At 44.7% G+C, this 17,864-nt stretch overlaps 1 long non-coding RNA gene across 1 annotated transcript; it reads left to right on the top strand.

The window, feature by feature from the left end:
* The first annotated feature begins 6,844 nt into the window (after nt 1–6,844).
* On the top strand, nt 6,845–16,562 carry LOC133227475 (uncharacterized). The gene is made up of 2 exons (XR_009729837.1): nt 6,845–7,396; nt 16,392–16,562. It is a non-coding gene; the product is annotated as an uncharacterized LOC133227475 (long non-coding RNA).
* Nucleotides 16,563–17,864: the final 1,302 nt, after the last annotated feature.

The following is a 17,864-nucleotide window of genomic DNA, read 5'->3' as shown; positions in this document are numbered from 1 at the left end:
GAGTCCAGAATACTGCACACAGCCGCCTGTAAATCAGGCGCAATCTGTCCTCTGCAGTCAGCAGGCCATAGGACGCCCTCCACGAGCTCACCGGTGTGTGCTGCGGGTGGGGTGGCAACGGAACAGGAGCCGCTGCGTCAAGAGGAAAGAAATGCGACTGGCTTCTGTCTTCAGGCCCTGCTTGACCAAGCCCCAGATTCATGGCTTCCACCTGGTGGTGTGGTGGTGCTGGGCATACATTTTTCAGCTTAAGGGTCAGATCGTACCGAGTTCATGGTGGGCAATGTGGGTTGCACTGTCCCTTGTACCTATGGTATGGGGTATGAAAGTGAGTGTTAGTTCCTCAGTCGTGTCTGACTCTTTGTGACCCCATGGACTGTAGTCTAATAGGCTCCTCTGTCCATGGGAGTTTCCAGGCAAGACCATTCCCTTCTCCAGGGGATCTTCCCAACCCAGGAATTGAACCTGGGTCTCCTGCATTGCAGACAGATTCTTTACTGTCTGAGCCACTAGGAGTCTATAAGTTCTGGTAGAAAGTCAAGAATTGTTTCTTAAAGACAAAAAGATGATATCATCTTTCCCAACCCCCAAGGGCCCCCACTAGAATCCTGCCATCGGTGTTCTCCAGTGGCTTCACATGGACTCTTGGTCTATCACAAATGTTGATCACCATGCATCTGCTGGGTCATGAGAGACACCGGGCGTAGCTGCTTGCATTGTCACTTGGACCCTCAACAGAAGCATCTCTTGCTCTTGGCTCCGTTCAAAGCTGGAAGCTGCTGATGACTCCATTAATCTCTGTGGCCACCATGGCTGTGGGAGGGCTCCAGAGACTCCTACTTGGCCCTTCCTGTGACAATAGTTTTCACTCCATGGATCAAGAGACGGGGCAGGGATTCTGCCAGTTGCTCAAGTTATTTACTCCAGCTGTTTAGCCAGGAACTGAGAAAAAACCATGAGATGGGCCAAATGGCCCATTGGGTCTACCATGAAAGAGACTCAAATAAAAATCTATTTATCACCTGACCCCAAAAGCCTCACATTGACCAACGGATAAAGTGGTATTCTAGGTCCCAAAGAATGAATGTTATACTAGAGCCAGTGCCTGCTAAACCTTGAAAGATCTGGGTAATGCAGCTACCCTGATCAATACAGAATCACTCCAGTAAGTGACCACAGATCCCTTCAGGGGAGGCTAGAAGATTCTCAACACATCATCACGGTGTCGTCACAGAATCTTTCCTCAAGTGAACTTGACATTCCCTGTCTATGAACTGATTTAGGAGTAGGGAAGAGGTGAAGGTCATAATTTTCCACTTTAGCTCAAATCAGGCATCTGTTTGCAGTTTTCGAGTTTGGGCAGTTATGCAATCAGGCAGAGAGGAGCAGAAGGAAAGGTGCCCACATCTCCCATTGTCGCAGGGAGAGGCTGCAGTTTCCCTTCTGTCGGTGCCGCTGCTTCTCGGCACGTCACTGAGCCCCCTGTGGGACAGGCTCGAAATGCCAGGCTGTATTGTGAGCTCTTGGGGGTCTTCGTGGAGACCAGCCCTTACGTTCTCCTGACTGACCGAGGAGGTTGACTCTGGCTTGGCTGACTTCCTCATCATCCCTCAGTCCTCCCCAAATGTACTCAACCCTCCAGTGGCCAGAATGACTTTGGTGGGCAGTCTGTCCTCGTGTGGAGTCACCAACAAGACAACTCAAGATGGATTCCCTGCTGCTATGACAGCCCAACTGCTGGGAAACTTTACCATGCCAAATGAGAGGAGTACAAGCTTACTGCCCTCCTCCACCCCACACGTGGACCCGGCTCCATTTTCCCAGGTCTCCTTTCCCTTCCTCAGGTCAGCAAAGCAGACATCCAACCAGGACGTGACACTGCAGTCTTCTCGGCTTCCTCTTTACCCGGGAATCTCTTAGAGCACCCTCTCTCCTTTCCCCACGCGTTAGCTGTGAAAGCAGGGAACAGGCTGCTATCCCCGACAGGCTGGCCTGTGTCTCTCAGGACCCACTGCATATTGTGGGTCAGCGAGGGGGTTGGTGGTGATGATACGCTGGCACTTCGTACAGAGAGGTAGGGTGGTGACTCTGTGTTTAGAAGGTACGCTACTTGGCATCTTCTATCCTAAACTTTGGCCTTGACCATAATTCCAGGGCAACAGGACGTGACCTACTAGACATGCTGGTAAATAGATATTTCTCAACACAGTTGGGGAAAGAAATGTCTTCCGGGTCCTTTCAGGATAAGTGGGCAGGTCTCACATGAATCTTTCCCCACATTTCTGTGCCCCCAGTTCTCTGCATTCCTTCCTTATGTCAGGAATTTCCGACTTCTCAGTTCTGTTTAGTGGGAACCAATGTGGAATCCATGATTCAGTCAACCAAACACAGGATGGGAACTTAGAATTGGTGACTTAGGTTAGGACAGTCAGTTGAGAATCTCCAGATCCAGATAATCTAATATTGTATTCTTTTTTTGGTCGTATTCTCTCATAGTTCATTCTCATATGAATTCCTCAGATTTTTGTTGATTCAAATTAACAATGTTGCGTCATACTTTTGGCGTGTACATTTTCTCCTCCAGAGCTTGAGCATGTAGTTAACCACACCCACTCCCCCTCCCCCAGTATGCTGGGGTCTGCTGCCAACCACGTTGTTCTGTCTGGAGACTGTCAGGGTCGTGACTCCCCCCCTTGCCGGGTAAGGCCTGAAGTGGGTCTGTGCAGGATTTCCAAACAAGGCCAAAGTAGCTGCACCAGGCAGAGGGAGGCGTTGCTTTCTCTAGCCAGAAAGACTCAATGCAGGTGAGAGCTTCAGGGCAATTTGAGTCCTCCCAAACTTCCCACATAGCCTCACTTTAGGGGTCCCATTCTTTGCTAGTCAATACCCTATTTTTCACATTAGAAATGCAGAGAGCCTGTGATTTTTTTAAAAAACAAATTTGTCATTTGACCACCTACAGGATTAAAGCTTATAATTGATTTTGACTATTTCAGTCCTGCAACTGAGCTAGAAGAAAGCCATTTAGTAAGGTCCTGGAAAGTCCCTGGGTTTCTATAAATGCCTTGGGCTGGAATTTATGAATCTGGGTGTTCCGTTTTCTCCTTGAGCTTCCCAGTATGGCAAAAGCAAGCCCACGGCCACCTGTCTCCCTGCCCTTCCACCTCCCACCCTTTAATTCCTCTTTTCACCCTGCTCCCTGTCTTAGTTTGGGCTCTCCTGAAAGTGAGTTTGAGCCTCAGATTTGGATGCAGGTCGTTTATCTGGGGTTCCCATCAGGAAGCAAGGAGAATGAGAGAGAGGAGGGAGAAAAATCAAAGGGGGTGGGGGATGGAGCTGTTGAATGTGATGGGCTCATGCCCACTGGGGCCTTCTGAAGCTCGTGTGAGGGACCTTTGAGTTGTTCCCTGAAGGAAAGGAAAGGAATCACTTACCCACTGGCTCTCATCCCCTTTTGGTTGAGGTTTGCCCTCAGGAATGTTCATTTTTCTCACATTTGGGAGCTGGCGGGACTGATTATGGGCTGAGTGTTCTCCAATGCCTTTGGAGAAAGCTTGGAGGCAGAAAAGCAAAGAGACACTGGCACACGCTTAAATGTGACCGCCCCATACATGGCTGCGCTGAAAGCTGGAGGGCGGGGCAGCATCTGCTCCGGAGCCCCACACCTTGTCTGCAGGTGGTGACTTCAGGAGCCACAGGCTGCTAGAGATCCTGGCTGGAGTTCACTGCCTTCAGCTCCATCCAGGCAGGTTACAAATCCCAGCACTCCATTTCTCCAAAAGTCTGTTTCCTGCCACCTCTTTAAGGCTCTGATTTCTATATCTGCTAGGGTTCTTGACTGTAAATATCAGGACTCACTTACACTGACGTAATCTGAAAAGGGAATTTATTGCAAAAGCACTGGATCACTCATTAAATTGCTTAGAAGACTGAAGAACCACACTCAAATCAAACAGGAAAGAAGGCAGCCAGCCCTTGGCCAAGCCAGCACTCCATTCAGAATTTACTAAGGATCCCCCAGGTACTGGCCTGGGGTGTTTTACCGAGCTGGGGAAACATGTCTAGAAAGAGTTGAACAACCCAACCACTGAAGAGGAGAACAGACAGCTCTGTTTGGAGTCCTCAGGGAAGCAGGCATGTCAGTGGGATAGGTGGGGAGTGGAGGCATAAGAAACCTACCCTGGGGTCACCAGAAGACCCCCTGTAGCCTGCATAGCTGTGAGTGTTGGGGAGGGGTCGCCCCCCTTCTTGGACCTCAGGACATAGGCCATTACTTCTCGTCTTCTCATATACTTCTATTCTAGAGAAGGTTATTAAAATTAATAAGCTCAGCCATTCAGATTGTAAATCTACTTTGCTATGGGGAGAGAAAAATCTTTAAAATGTATACACATTAAATCCAGTGGAATAATTTATAGGTACCCAGGCTGATCATTGAATCCAGCTTGGCAACCATGTAAGTCTGCTTTTCAAAAGTCTAACTTTAAAGGCTCTTTGCTCTCTGAAGGCCTTCCTTCCTCATTCTCCAGTGTGTCCTGCAAGAGCCCCTAGACCTTGAACTCTAGCACTTGAGTCCCATCTGCATTCTCATTTCTGCCGCAGCCTCGGAGACCCACCCTGGCCTCGGTCGTGGAGTGAGGCTAAGGAGCCCAGGTGTAAGTCACCCAGCCCGTTCTAGTTCCACCCCTGCTGGTATCCAGGTTCTCACCAAACACCCCTGTCTGGGCCCCTTCAGTTTTCTATTTGGAAAACTTGGCAAGAACCCAGGTCCTGCAAAACCAAGACCCAGCCTGGCTCCAGTCTATCTCCCCAGGACACTGAATTTCACTATTCTTTCCCGAAATCTTGCTCACAGACTGGATGGTTGCCAGACCCCCTTGATGCTGACCACCTACCCATTTGGCTCTCCCATGGCCCCTGCTCAGAGCACCCCTCCTCGTACCCAGGTCCAACACTCTGGGGTCCTTTTTCCCCTGATAAGCCTCCCTAAGGCTGCCGCTTCCGCCCGTTAGCACGCTGAGTTCACTGCCTGTCTGGATTTCCCCCACCGCCTGTGGCAGAGCCTGCCCACCACCCCCAGTGTTCCGGCCACTCCTGGTCTGCCCTCTTCCGCTGTTCCTGGGTTTTAGGTTCCCATTAATAACACAGCCTGTTTCTTTTCTTGAGCCCGCCTGCTTATAATTCTTGCCAGCCCTGGTTAATTGTTCTTTTGTGTTGATGTCCAGGAATGAACAATTCATTAATTTCAGATAAAAGCTGCTCTCTCCACAAGAGAATGGCTTCAATCAAGATTTTCATTCTGATGAGAAAACAACCTTTTTCTTGTCTGTATGTTATTACATTTTGTTCATTCACTTCATTCATATTTATTGAGCAATAAATTTTATCAAGCACCGTATTAAGTGCTAGGATATAGGGGCAATTAAGGCATGATTCTTACCCTCAATGGGCTTACAGTTTAGAGGAATAAAAGTTCTATATTAAAAGAAGTATAAAACAACATAGTAAGTGCTATTTTATTTGAAGCATGAGCAGAATATGATTAATTTTTAAAAATTATTTTTTTAATTGTAGTGAATATTTGACCCCTGTGTGTAGAAAAGCCTGGAGCTGGTTCCTAGGAAGACTTGAAAATGCCTAGCTCCCAACCTCCTAGACACCACACAGAGGGCAGGAGTGGGCAGGCATGGTGGGAAGAAAGTTCAGAAGCCTCCAGAAGTGGATGGAAGTTAGACTTGTAGCTAAGTAAAAATAACCAGGTCCAGGGTATGTCCGTCGTCATTGTGTAGCACATGAAGGCTGACAGAGCATCACTCTATGTGCTAGAAATGCATTTCCTAAACCCAAAGCGAGAGTCCAAGGAGTTAAGGAATAATAAACCAGTTAATTCCCAATGTCTTCAAAGGGAGCACAGGATGAAGTAAGCTGCCGGACAAGGCCAAGATGATATGCACCCTCATATGTGATACAGACCAGAAAAATTAACAAAGAATAATAAGTAAAAGCTAGACTTCACTAAAAACAAAAATTAAAAAAAGCCATCCAATTATTCTTTTTTTTTCAGGAATCTTTATAAAGTTTTTAATGAGATAAAATTCGCATAACATAAAATAAACTTTTTTATTTTATTTAAGTGAAAGTGAGTTTATTTAGAGAGATACACATTTCTGAGACAGCATGTGGTCTGTCTCAAAAGGCAAGAGCAGCCCCAGGGCATAGAGTCATCTGAGAAAGTGAGAACAGCCTTGGGAGAAACATACTCCACAAACAGAATGTAGGCCATCTCAGAAGAGCAGCCCCAAAATATGGGATGAAAATTAACCATTTTAAAGTCAACAATTCAGAGGCATTTAGTAAATTCAGAGTGTTGTAAACCTCCATATCTATCTACTTGCAAAATGCTTTCATCCCAAAGGAGACCCCATACACAAGCAGTCACCCTCTACTCCCCTTCCCCTCTACTCCTTGGCAACCACCAACCTGCTTTCCATCTCCGTGGATTTTCCTGTCTGGATATTTTGTAAAAACAGAATTATGTAATATGTGACCTTTCATGCCTGGTTTCTATACTTAGCATAATATTTTTGAAGTTCAAGCACATTATAACACGTATCTGTACTTCATTTCTCATTAGGGCTGAATAATTCTCCATTGTATGTATACACCACGATTTATTTATCCATTTATTACATTGATGGACATTTGGGTTGTTTCTACTTTCTGCCTGTTGCAAACAGTACAACTGTTAGGGGAAGCACGCTGACTGAAACCGCCCACCCTGACCAGGCACCGTAGTAACCATTTGCATGAGCTGTTTTATGACAGGAGGTCCTGGTAAGGAACACGGAACTAATAAGTCACCACCAACAGGAAGAGTTCCAGAAAGGTCAAAAACAGATACCACGTGTTGGACCTCCTCCCAGAATCCCTCTCTCTGGCATCCATCTTGGCTGAACAATGCCTGCACCACCAGGAAGGACTCTGAGTCAGAATGATTGGCCAAGGGCAACCCGGAAACTAACCCCATCACCATAAAACCCGAGACTGCGAGCCACGCGGCAGAGCAGCTCTCCTGGGTTCCCTTACCCTCCTGCTCTCCACCCGGGTGCCCCTTTCCAATGAAGTCTCTTGCTTTGTCAACATGTGTCTCCTCCGACAATTCATTTCTGAATGTTAGACAAGAGCCCACTTTTCAGGCCCTGGAAGGGGTCCCCCTTCCTGCAACAAATGGCGACTCCACCAGGGACTCTTCTTTGCTGAGACTGACATGCTGATCACTCGGGGAACTCAAGGACCAGCTTGCCCACCGATGGACCAGACCCGGCGGCCGCAACTGGGACCCTTTTGTCCCTGGTCTCCTCCTGACGTGGACAACTGGCCAGAGTGCCCCGACCGGGTAAGGAACAAGAGAATTGATTGACCTCTCTCCCCTCCCCTCTCTCTTTCCTCTCCTTAACCCTTCCTATCCTTCCCCCTTTTTTCTAGTCCTCTGGTCCTGGATGCAGGAATGGGCCTCAGCCTGAGATGAGGATTGGAGGCTGATCCCCTTTGCTTGGCAGAGAACTTGAATTCTGGTTCTGTTCTGGTCTGGTTTCTAGTTTGAATTCTGGTTCTGGTCTGGTCTGGTCTGGTTTCTGGTAGGGCCGAGTTCCAGTCGTCCCTTCTCTGCAGGCCCAGGGTAAAGTCCCCTAATGCCTGGGTATCTGAGGTGGCGAGAGAGGTCTGTAAGGCCACCCCTTTTGCCCCCCTCTCCTGCCTTCTCTCATCTTCTTTCAACATGGCTTCCTTTCCTCCCTTTGAAATCTTTGAAGACCTGAGATATTTTCATTTTCTGTTAGTACTTGGATCCAAAGTTCTGTATCCTATAGGAGGTTTTCGGAGAGACTGTAATCTTGTATTTAAGGGAGTGTCTGATGAGGACTGCCAGGTTTATCTCTGTGTTCTGTGCTGTGATTTTTGACGGCCATTTTGCTCTGTGTGGTCATCATTTGTTTTAGACGTGCCGCCATTTTCCAAGAACTTGATTTTCTTTCCCTGTGCCTTGAGACCAGGGCTCTCAGGAACACTTATCTAGACCATCTATAACTCCCGAGACTGAGGAAAAACAGGAAGAAGTCTTTAAATTTTTTATTTGTTCCAACTGTTATAAATAAACTAGTAAATTTTATAGTGTAATATCTAATTCATGTCTAAGTTTAGAAAATGAAGCTAGATCTCACTTTGTGTCTGTCTGAATATGTGTATGTCCTGGTATATCTTTGTCTCTGGATAATATTTTTGAGATTAATTTATGAATGAGTGCTATTTAACTGGTTTAAAGAAAAGTAAGCACTTACAAGGGCTTTCCTGGTGGCTCAGCTGGTAAAGAATCCACCTGGGAGACCTGGGTTCAATCCCTGGGTTGGGAAGATACCTTGGAGAAGAGAATGATTACCCACTCCAGTATTCTGACCTGGAGAATTCCATGGAGTGTATAGTCCATTGGGGTTGCAAAGAGCTGGACATGACTGAGCGACTTTCACATTCCATTCCAAGAACTTATAAATTCTAAACTAAGCTAAATTAATTCCAGGTTCATGTGAAGTGGGAAATATTCAATATTAAATTAATACCTGGTAACAGATATGTCTCTAGAACCATCAATAAGTATAATACTTCTGTTGTACCTAGGTTTACTAGAGGTCAAATAAGACTGTATTCTGTCACAAATATGTCAACAAGAAATGTACCTCACTGTGGAAAATAGGGAAACTAAGATGTGTTTTCAGTAGAAGAAGATATGAAAAAAAAAAAAATACTGAAAAGTTATGCATGATTAGGATTTTCTAAAATTGGTTTACAATTAGTTGGGTAAATGGATTTTATTAGGAATAACACAGCCATAGGAAAACTGGTTAGAGCCAACTATGTCCAAGATGGCAGAGCTGACTTTCACAAGACCTTAAGCCTCAGTATTTAGGCCCATTGTGACATATCACCACTTATGATACACCCACCAGCACCGGCTAAATCTGACCGAATTAAATTACATGGGAAATATTATCAAATGAGTAATAAATCCTCTCAGGTTACACTGTGTGGTAAACATTACTAATATAGATATCCTAGAAATTATATGGAGTTCCTAACATTCTGATATGTCCTGGTATTCTAATGGGAAAACTGATGACTTCACAAAGGTTAACAAAAGGACTGAATGAACCGGTGAATATGCTTGTAACTTTTATGGTGGTTTGCCATGAAATCAAAAGACACTTGCTCCTTGGAAGAAAAGCTATGACCAACCTAGACAGCATATTAAAAAGCAGAGACATTACTTTGCCAACAAAGGTCCATCTAGTCAGAACTATTTTTCCAGTAGTCATGTATGGATGTGAGAGTTGGACCATAAATAAAGCAGAGCATTGAAGAATTGATGCTTTGGAACTGTGCTGTTGGAGAAGACTCTTGAGAGTCCCTTGGACTGTAAGGAGATCCAACCAGTCAATCCTAAAGGAAATCAGTCCTGAATATTTATGGGAAGGACTGATGCTGAAGCTGAAACTCCAATACTTCGGCCACCTGATGAACTGACTCCTTGGAAAAGACCCTGATGCTTGGAAAGATGGAAGGTGGGAGGAGAAAGGGATGACAGTGGGTTGGATGGCACCACCGACTTGATGGACAGGAGTTTGAGTAGGCTCTCGGAGTTGGTGATGGACAGGGAAGCCTGCTGTGCTGCAGTCCATTGGGTTGCAAAGAGTCAGACATGACTGAGTGACTGAACTGAACTGATCTGAAAAAATTATAGGTTTGAATCTGTGTTTTCTGGGAGTAGGGAAAACATTCCCCTCAGACTAATTATGATGGTAATTTGGTAAAATTATATGTTATAAACAAATTGAAACAATTATATTTCCCCTCTATCTGACTCCTCCAGAGATTGGAAACTCTTAGGTTTCCAGTAACTTTATCAGTTAAGTTAGGAAGGTTATCTCACTAACAGGTACAGAATTTTTGTGACCTTGAAAAGGTAATTTTTGAGACCTTAAAAAGAGAAGAATTCACCTAGATTTGTTAAGCGAAATCTGTGATAAAGCATGACTTTCCCAGCCCTAAAAGGTTTTATTTTAAAAGTTCAGTCTGAGACTTTATAAAAGTTTCAGCAAAGCAATAAGTCTATGATCAATTATGGTTATATAAATCATCAGGCAAAATTTATTAAGAGCAGAACTATTTTGTAAACAAACTAACCTTTAATTTGGTTATATTTGGTAAAAATGAGGGTAATTTTAGAGAGAAAAAGATGTTTCAATAAATATTAAATCCCAGTTTGTTAATAGAGGTCTGTATATACTAAGACTCATTTCCTGGATAGTTCTTTGCTGTTATGCCATATTAATGTAAAATTTAATTGAATTCTTAAAGAACACCCTAAGTTTGTTTCTGAAGCTTATCTCAGTAATCTATCTTTGGATGAAGATCAGGTGCCTCATGACCTGCAACCAGGACTAGAAGAAGACATAATTTAAGGGACTGTCTCCAACCTGGATGGAAGGACCTTTTTATCAGGTACTCTTAACTAGCTCATGCTCGGTAAAATTGAAGGGAAATTGACTGTTAGATTAATTCCCACTTCCAAAGGCCCCTACATTGGACGAGTTTATACAGAGGACTCCTAACCTGAACTCACCTTAAAACGACATTCAAACAGAGGAAACTGCATATCTAGGCCAAGAAGATGACATCAGAAGTAGACAGCTTGCCCCAGATGCTGGACCTGATTCGTGTGATCATTTATAATGTTTTCTTGACTTCTTGGACCTTTACATATAAATCAAATGCTTTTCTATCATAGGCATGATCCTATGCTGGTTTTAGAAATCAACCCAATTGTTGGGTTTGGTCAATTACCTGCATCTAGCTCTGGGTTACCTTGGTGAATTTCTCTACTCCAAGGTTCTGATTGGTTGGCACTGAGAAAATTAACTTAAAAAGAAAAATTATAGTCATATTCAGGTCACTATTGATATTACAGGGCTTCCCCGGTAAAGAACCGACCTGCCAATGCAGGAGACTTAAGAGACCCTGGTTTGATCTCTAGGTGAGGAAGATCCCCTGGAGGAGGCAATGGCAACACACTCCAGTATTCTTGCCTGGAGAATCCCATGGACAGAGGAGCCTGGCAGTCTACAGTCCATAGAGTCGCAAAGAGTTGGACACGACTGACGTGACTTAGCACACGTTGATATTACTAGAGTGGATCCCCTCTCCTGGCCAATTAATAATGCCTGCTCTGACTCTGCCCATAAATTTGAGTTATCTTCTATTACACAGGGCTTCCCTGATGGCTCAGTGGTAAAAGAATCTGCCCGCAATGCAGGAGACCCAGGTTTGATCCCTGGGTTGGGAGGATCTCTTGGAGAAGGGAATGGCAGCCCACTCCAGTATTCTTGCCTAGAGAATCCCATGGACAGAGGAGCCTGGCAGGCTACAGTCCATGGGGCTGCAAAGAGTCAGACTCTACTGGGCTACTAACCCTTTCACTTTTCTGTTACTCAAGTTCAATCAGAGGAACAAGCAAAGTTTCAGCAAAGAAAAAAACCTCCCACAATAATGGGATGGATTTATATAGATAATACCAGGCTATAATAATTTAGGTTTAAAGTCTCCTCTATGTTGGAAACAATTAAATCATACTAAGGATAATAGTCTACCAACAGTAGGAAACTGGGCTATGTGCCTTATAGACAGTACCAATATATAATTTCCCTGGAAGATAAGGATTCATACAGAATAGACTAAGTCAGGCAACCTGGGATATACTGCGCTACATCTAATGGGAGCTGTTAGCGTAGGTCTTACTTGTGACGTTACTAATAATACTGGCTATGGTATTTTTATTTTACCTGTTTTACAGAATTGCTGTTTGTTACACTGCCAAATGTGTGGTAGGCCTCTGAAAAATAATATATAGTTCCATATGAGATCGATGATTGTAACAGTGTTGTTACAATCCAGATTGTAACAGATTGTAACAGATCCAGATTGTAACTCTGGATATGGGAAGAAGCCACAGGAGGGAATATTTTCCTAGACCAAGAGGCTAGTAAGACAGGTGGTCCAGAGAATTTTGGATACTGTTTTATGGCCTAGTCCAGTAACAGCACATTGAGTGGCCTGTCAACAAAATCTTTGCCAGACCTGAGAATGGACATTCTCAGCTCTGTGGGATGAAATGGTCATGAAGTGCCACCTCCCCCGCACCAAATCATGGTTGAGTTTATGACCAAGAAGGGGCCCTGCCAACTGGAAACTGGCACTTGCCATCTAATTACTCAAAGATTAAATCATGGCCACCACAGCTACTGACCTCCAACACCTCTGAAAGGAGTTCAGGGTGGAAATCAGGAAGGAGGCACTCTGTGCTCTGGGAAAAACTGGCAGAACAGGCCTTCAGAGAGAGATCTTTTCAGAAGATTTTATGAGTCCCAATTCTTGCATCTTCTCATACACAGAGAAATGACATCATTAATGGTGACATCTGCTTTGGCTATTAAGGAGAATATCACAATTAAAAGTCAAAATAGAGTAGCTATGGTTCAGACATCCAAGGAAATAACTAGGAGACACTACGGATGTAATTTCAGACTAGTCCTTATATCGCTAAAAACTTGAGTTTTGTGAGTCTCAAAACAATGTCTGCTGGCAGCTAGTAACTACAACCTTACTTTTTATAAAACCAGGCAACTGGCTACCTGGCTACAAGTCTCCCCAAAGTGCCAGGTCCAGACTGGATTTCAGGCCTATTATTCTGAAAAGAAATGAGATTTATTTTGCCTATTATAATTCCAGTTGTCACTCCTTCAGCTACTTCTAATTGTGTCTGTTACACCTAAATGGCAGACCAAGGGATTGAGATTTTAATCATACAAGGCTCAGATCTAGGACTTGGAACTCAGAAATACTTCCAATTCAGGGTCTATTCTCCAAACTGAGTCAGTCCTATGCCCCACTTTGACAGGAAGTTATCAGAGTCATAGTTACCCAGTTCCCTGAATTAAAACTGAGCAGGACTCCGTGGGCATCTGGAGTACAGAACTTTTCTGCTTTCCCTCTTTCTTGCTTGTAGGATATAGACTTTACACAGCCTCCTTAACCCTCCCTGAGTTTCAAAGAACAGATCCAAACAGTTGCTGATCAGAGAAGGGAGGGGATACAAAAACAGAGGAGAAACAATCAAATGGTGGTTCAGCCCTGGGGCAAGATCCTGGTTCCTACTCAAAGAAGACCCATAACAATATCTTTGAGTTCTTCTATGGAACTGGGGCCCCCACCCAGGTGGGAGATGAAGGCTGAGCACAGATTCCTGGAGCACCAGCCTGTTGCCTCACTACACCCTGCAGTCCTCACCTCAAATTTTGCCTTCATTTTCTGGGGACCAGTGATGAGTATCCTGTTAGGTTTCCTTATGACCCCTGTCTGTTTCATCTCTGATGGGGTCCAACAGTTTCAGGCTAAATCGCTGTTACTACCAGTATGGAAGCCTATTCTTTCAGTTAAAAAATACCTCAACTTAAATCAGGTAGAGAGAGACTTCTACTAGGCAGGACTACACCTAGGAACAGCAGGAAGATGTTACAGAAGAAAGAGACCTCTGTCCCAGTTCCCAAGAAGTAATCTTGAGTATGCAGTCTCTCAGGAGGGAGCTGTTAGGGGAAGCACACTGGCCGAAACCACCACCCTGGCCAGGCACCATGGTAACCATGCGCGTGAGTTGTTTTACGACAGGAGGTCCTAGTAAGAAACACGGAACTAATAAGCCTCCACCAACTGGCAGAGTTCCAGAACGGTCAAAAGGAGACACCACCTGTCCGACCACTTCCCAGAATTCTTCTTGCTGGCATCCATCTTGGCTGAACAATGCATGCACCACCAGGAAAAACTCTGAGTCAGAATGATTGGTCAGGGACAAAATGAAAGGCGAAAGTCATTCAATCGTGTCAGACTTTTTGTGACCCCATGGACTGTACAGTCCATGGAGTTCTCCAGGCCAGACTACTGGAGTGGGTTGCCATTCCCTCTTCCAGGGGATCTTCCCAACCCAGGGATCGAACCTAGGTCTGCTGCATTGCAGGCAGATTCTTTACCAGCTGAGCCACCAGGGAAGCCCAAGAATACTGGAGTGGGTAGCCTATCCCTTCTCCAGCAGATCTTCCCAACCCAGCAATTGAACTGGGGTCTCCTGCATTTCAGGCACATTCTTTGCCAGTTGAGCCACCAGAAAAGCCTAGAAACTAATCTCATCACCATAAAACCCGAGACTGTGAGCCATGTGGCAGAGCAGTCCTCCTGGGTTCTCTTACCCTACTGCGCTCCACCAGGTACCCCTTCCCAATAAAATCTCTTCCTGTGTCAGCACATGTGTCTCCTCGGACAATGCATTTCTGATTGTTAGACAATAGCCCACTCTGGGGCCCTGGAAAGGGTCCCCCTTCCTGCAAGACACTATTGGTACATGGGTGTCCTAAGAGTGGAATTGCCAGTCCTATGGTAATCCATAGAGCCAGAAATCCTGGAGTCTAAAGTCAAGTGGGCCTTAGGAAGCATCACTATGAACAAAGCTAGTGAAGGTGATGGAATTCCAGTTGACCTATTTCAAATCCTAAAAGATGATGCTGTGAAAGTGCTGCATTCAATATGTCAGCAAATTTGGAAAACTCAGCTGTGGCCACAGGACTGGAAAAGGTCAGTTGTCATTCCAATCCCAAAGAAAGGCAATGCCAAAGAATGTTCAAACTACCACACAATTGCACTCATCTCACATGCTAACCAAAGTAATGCTCAAAATTCTCCAAGCATGAACTTCCAGATGTTGAAGCTGGATTTAAAAAAGGCAGAGGAACCAGAGATCAAATTGCCAACATCTATTGGATCATAGAAAAAGCAAGAGAGTTCCAGAAAAACATCTACTTCTGCTTCATTGACTATGCCAAAGCCTTTGACTGTATGGATCACAACATAGAAAATTGGAAAATTCTTCAAGAGATGGGAATACCAGACCACCTTACCTGCCTCCTGGGAAATGTGTATGCAGGTTAAGAAGCAACAGTTAGAACCGGACATGAAATAACAGACTGGTTCCAAATCAGGAAAGGAGTCCGTCAAGCCTGTATATTGTCACCTTCCTTATTTAACTTATACTCAGAGTACATCATAAGAAATGCCGGGCTGCATGAAGCACAAGCTGGTATCAAGATTGCCAGGAGAAATAACAATAACCTCAGATATGCAGATGACACCACCCTTATTGCAAAAAGTGAAGAAGAACTAAAGAGCCTCTTGATGAAAGTGAAAGAAGAGAGTGAAAAAGTTGGCTTAAAACTCAACATTCAAAAAACAAAGATCATGGCATCCGGTCCCATCACTTCAATGCAAACAGATGGGGAAACAATGGAAACAGTGACAGACTTTATTTTTGGGGGCTCCAAAATCACTGCAAGTGGTGACTGCAGCCATTAAATTAAAAGATGCTTACTCCTTGGAAGAAAAGCTATGACTAACCTAGACAGTGTATTAAAAAGCAGAGACATTACTTTGCCAATAAAAGTCCACATAGTAAGAGGTATGTTTTTCCAGCACCTGTGTATGGATGTGAGAGTTGGACTATAAAGAAAGCTGAGCACCAAAGAATTGATGCTTCTGAACTGTGGTGTTGGAGAAGACTCTTGAGAGTCCCTTGGACTGCAAGGAGATCCAACCAGTCCATCCTAAAGGAGATCAGTCCTGGGTGTTCTTTGGAAGGACTGATGCTGAAGCTGAAACTCCAATACTTTGGCCACCTGATGTGAAGAGCTGACTCATTGGAAAAGACCCTGATGCTGGGCAAAATTGAAGGCAGGAGGAGAAGGGTACGACAGAGGATGAGATGGTTGGATGACATCACCAATTGGATGGACATGAGTTTGAGCAAGCTCTGGGAGTTGGTGATGGACAAGGAGGCCTTGTGTGCTACAGCCCACGGGGTCACAAGAATCGGACATGACTGGCTGACTGAATTGATGGTGATCCCATGTTTTACTTTTTAAAGAACAAGCTGTTTATTCTTAACCAGTAAATTGCTGTGTATCAACCAGAAATAATAGAGAAAAATGACAACAGGATTTCTAAAAGCTCATACATGGGGGGATATGGGCAGACACTACTGGCTGATTAACAAACCAAAGTCTTTGTCTTCCTAGTACATAGGAATACAGCTGGACTACATTTTCCAGTCTCTCGTGCAGCTAGGCAAGGCCGTGTGTCTGGGTTCCTGCCAACAGAATGCAAGCAGAAGTGAAGTGGGGCAATTCCAGGTCTGGCCCTTGAACACCACCCACAGGCAATCCTCTGTGCTCTCTCTTCTTCTGCAGGCTTGATGCAGAGAAACACAGCAACCTGAGAAACCACACATCGAAGATGGGGGACGCTCGAGAAGGAAGGAGCATAGGTTCCAAAATCACCACTTGGAGGAGAGCTGCTACCATAAGGAATACTTGTTTCATAGTTTGAATGAGTGAATAACAAACTTTTATTGTGTTAAACCCTGTGAGTTTATGAGTACTCTATTATAGCGGCTAGCAGTGCCTTATCCTTACCCTAAAAGGTAAATCAGAAGACCACACCTTGCTCTCAGACAAACCTGATACTTGGGGTTAGAGTGAAAAACTGAAAATTGGGAAGAGCCCAGAAGGCCAGGGAAGCTTGAGGCTGAAGTGAATTCAAGCCCGCGGTGCTTCGTGTCAGCACAGAGAGAGGTTCAGGACTTGGGCCCTGGAAAGCTCGCCTAGGACAGCGCCTGGGCCAGCCTGAACGACGACTTACTGTGGTGTCCTTAGAACGAGGAGAGAAACGAGGCCTTTGCACCTAGTAAATTGTTTCAATCAGGAAAACTGGGAGCTTAAAAAAACAAGAAGGCGTCTCTAAGACTGAATACACTTGATCTTTCTTAGACTCAAAAATCTGTTGAAGCTCATCTGTTTTTTATGCTTTGTTGCTTTCTTTGATCACTTCCCATCTGTTTTCTCATGGTTTCTTAAGAAATTTCTATTTGAAAACTCCAAATCAGACAGTCAGTGGAAATAGCCATCAGGGAAAATTTAGAGCCCTTAAAGTCCAGGTGAAAGTGGTGCAGGGACTGATGTTTCTCAGTGTGGGCGTCTCGGTATTTGGGGCAGGTAATTCTCTCACGTTCAGGCCATCCCAAGAACTTCAGGGTATTTAGCATCCTTGGCTCAGCCCACTAAATGACAATACAGACCCAGTTATCAGTTCAGTTCAGTCACTCAATCGTGTCCAACTCTTTGCGACCCCATGGACTGCAGCACACCAGGCTTCCCTGTTCATCACCAACTCCCGGAGCTTGTTCAAATTCATGTCCATCAAGTCAGTTTTGCCATCCAACCATCTCATCCTCTGTTGTCCCTTTCTCCTCCTGCCTTCAATCTTTCCCAGCATCAGGGTCTTTTCCAAGGAGTCAGTTCTCATCAGGTGGCCAAAGTGTTGGAGTTTCAGCTTCAGCATCAGTCCTTCTAATGAATATTCAGGACTGATTTCCTTTAGGATGGACTGGTTGGATCTCCTTGCAGTCCAAGGGACTCTCAGAGTCTTCTCCAACACCACAGTTCAAAAGCATCAATTCTTCGGTGCTCAGCTTTCTATATGGTCCAATTCTCACATCCATATATGACTACTGGAAAAACCATGGCTTTGACTAGGCGGACCTTTGTTGGCAAAGTAATGTCTCTGCTTTTTAATATGCTCTCTAGCTTTTAGTCATAGCTTTTCTTCCAAGAAGCAAGCGTCTTTTAATTTCATGGTTGCAGTCACTATCTGCAGTGATTTTG

The sequence above is a fragment of the Bos javanicus genome, chromosome 16 (assembly GCF_032452875.1).
Source record: "Bos javanicus breed banteng chromosome 16, ARS-OSU_banteng_1.0, whole genome shotgun sequence".
Taxonomy (NCBI): domain Eukaryota; kingdom Metazoa; phylum Chordata; class Mammalia; order Artiodactyla; family Bovidae; genus Bos; species Bos javanicus.
The sequence above is the reverse complement of the archived record's forward strand: the minus strand, read 5'-3'. Positions and strand labels throughout refer to the sequence as shown.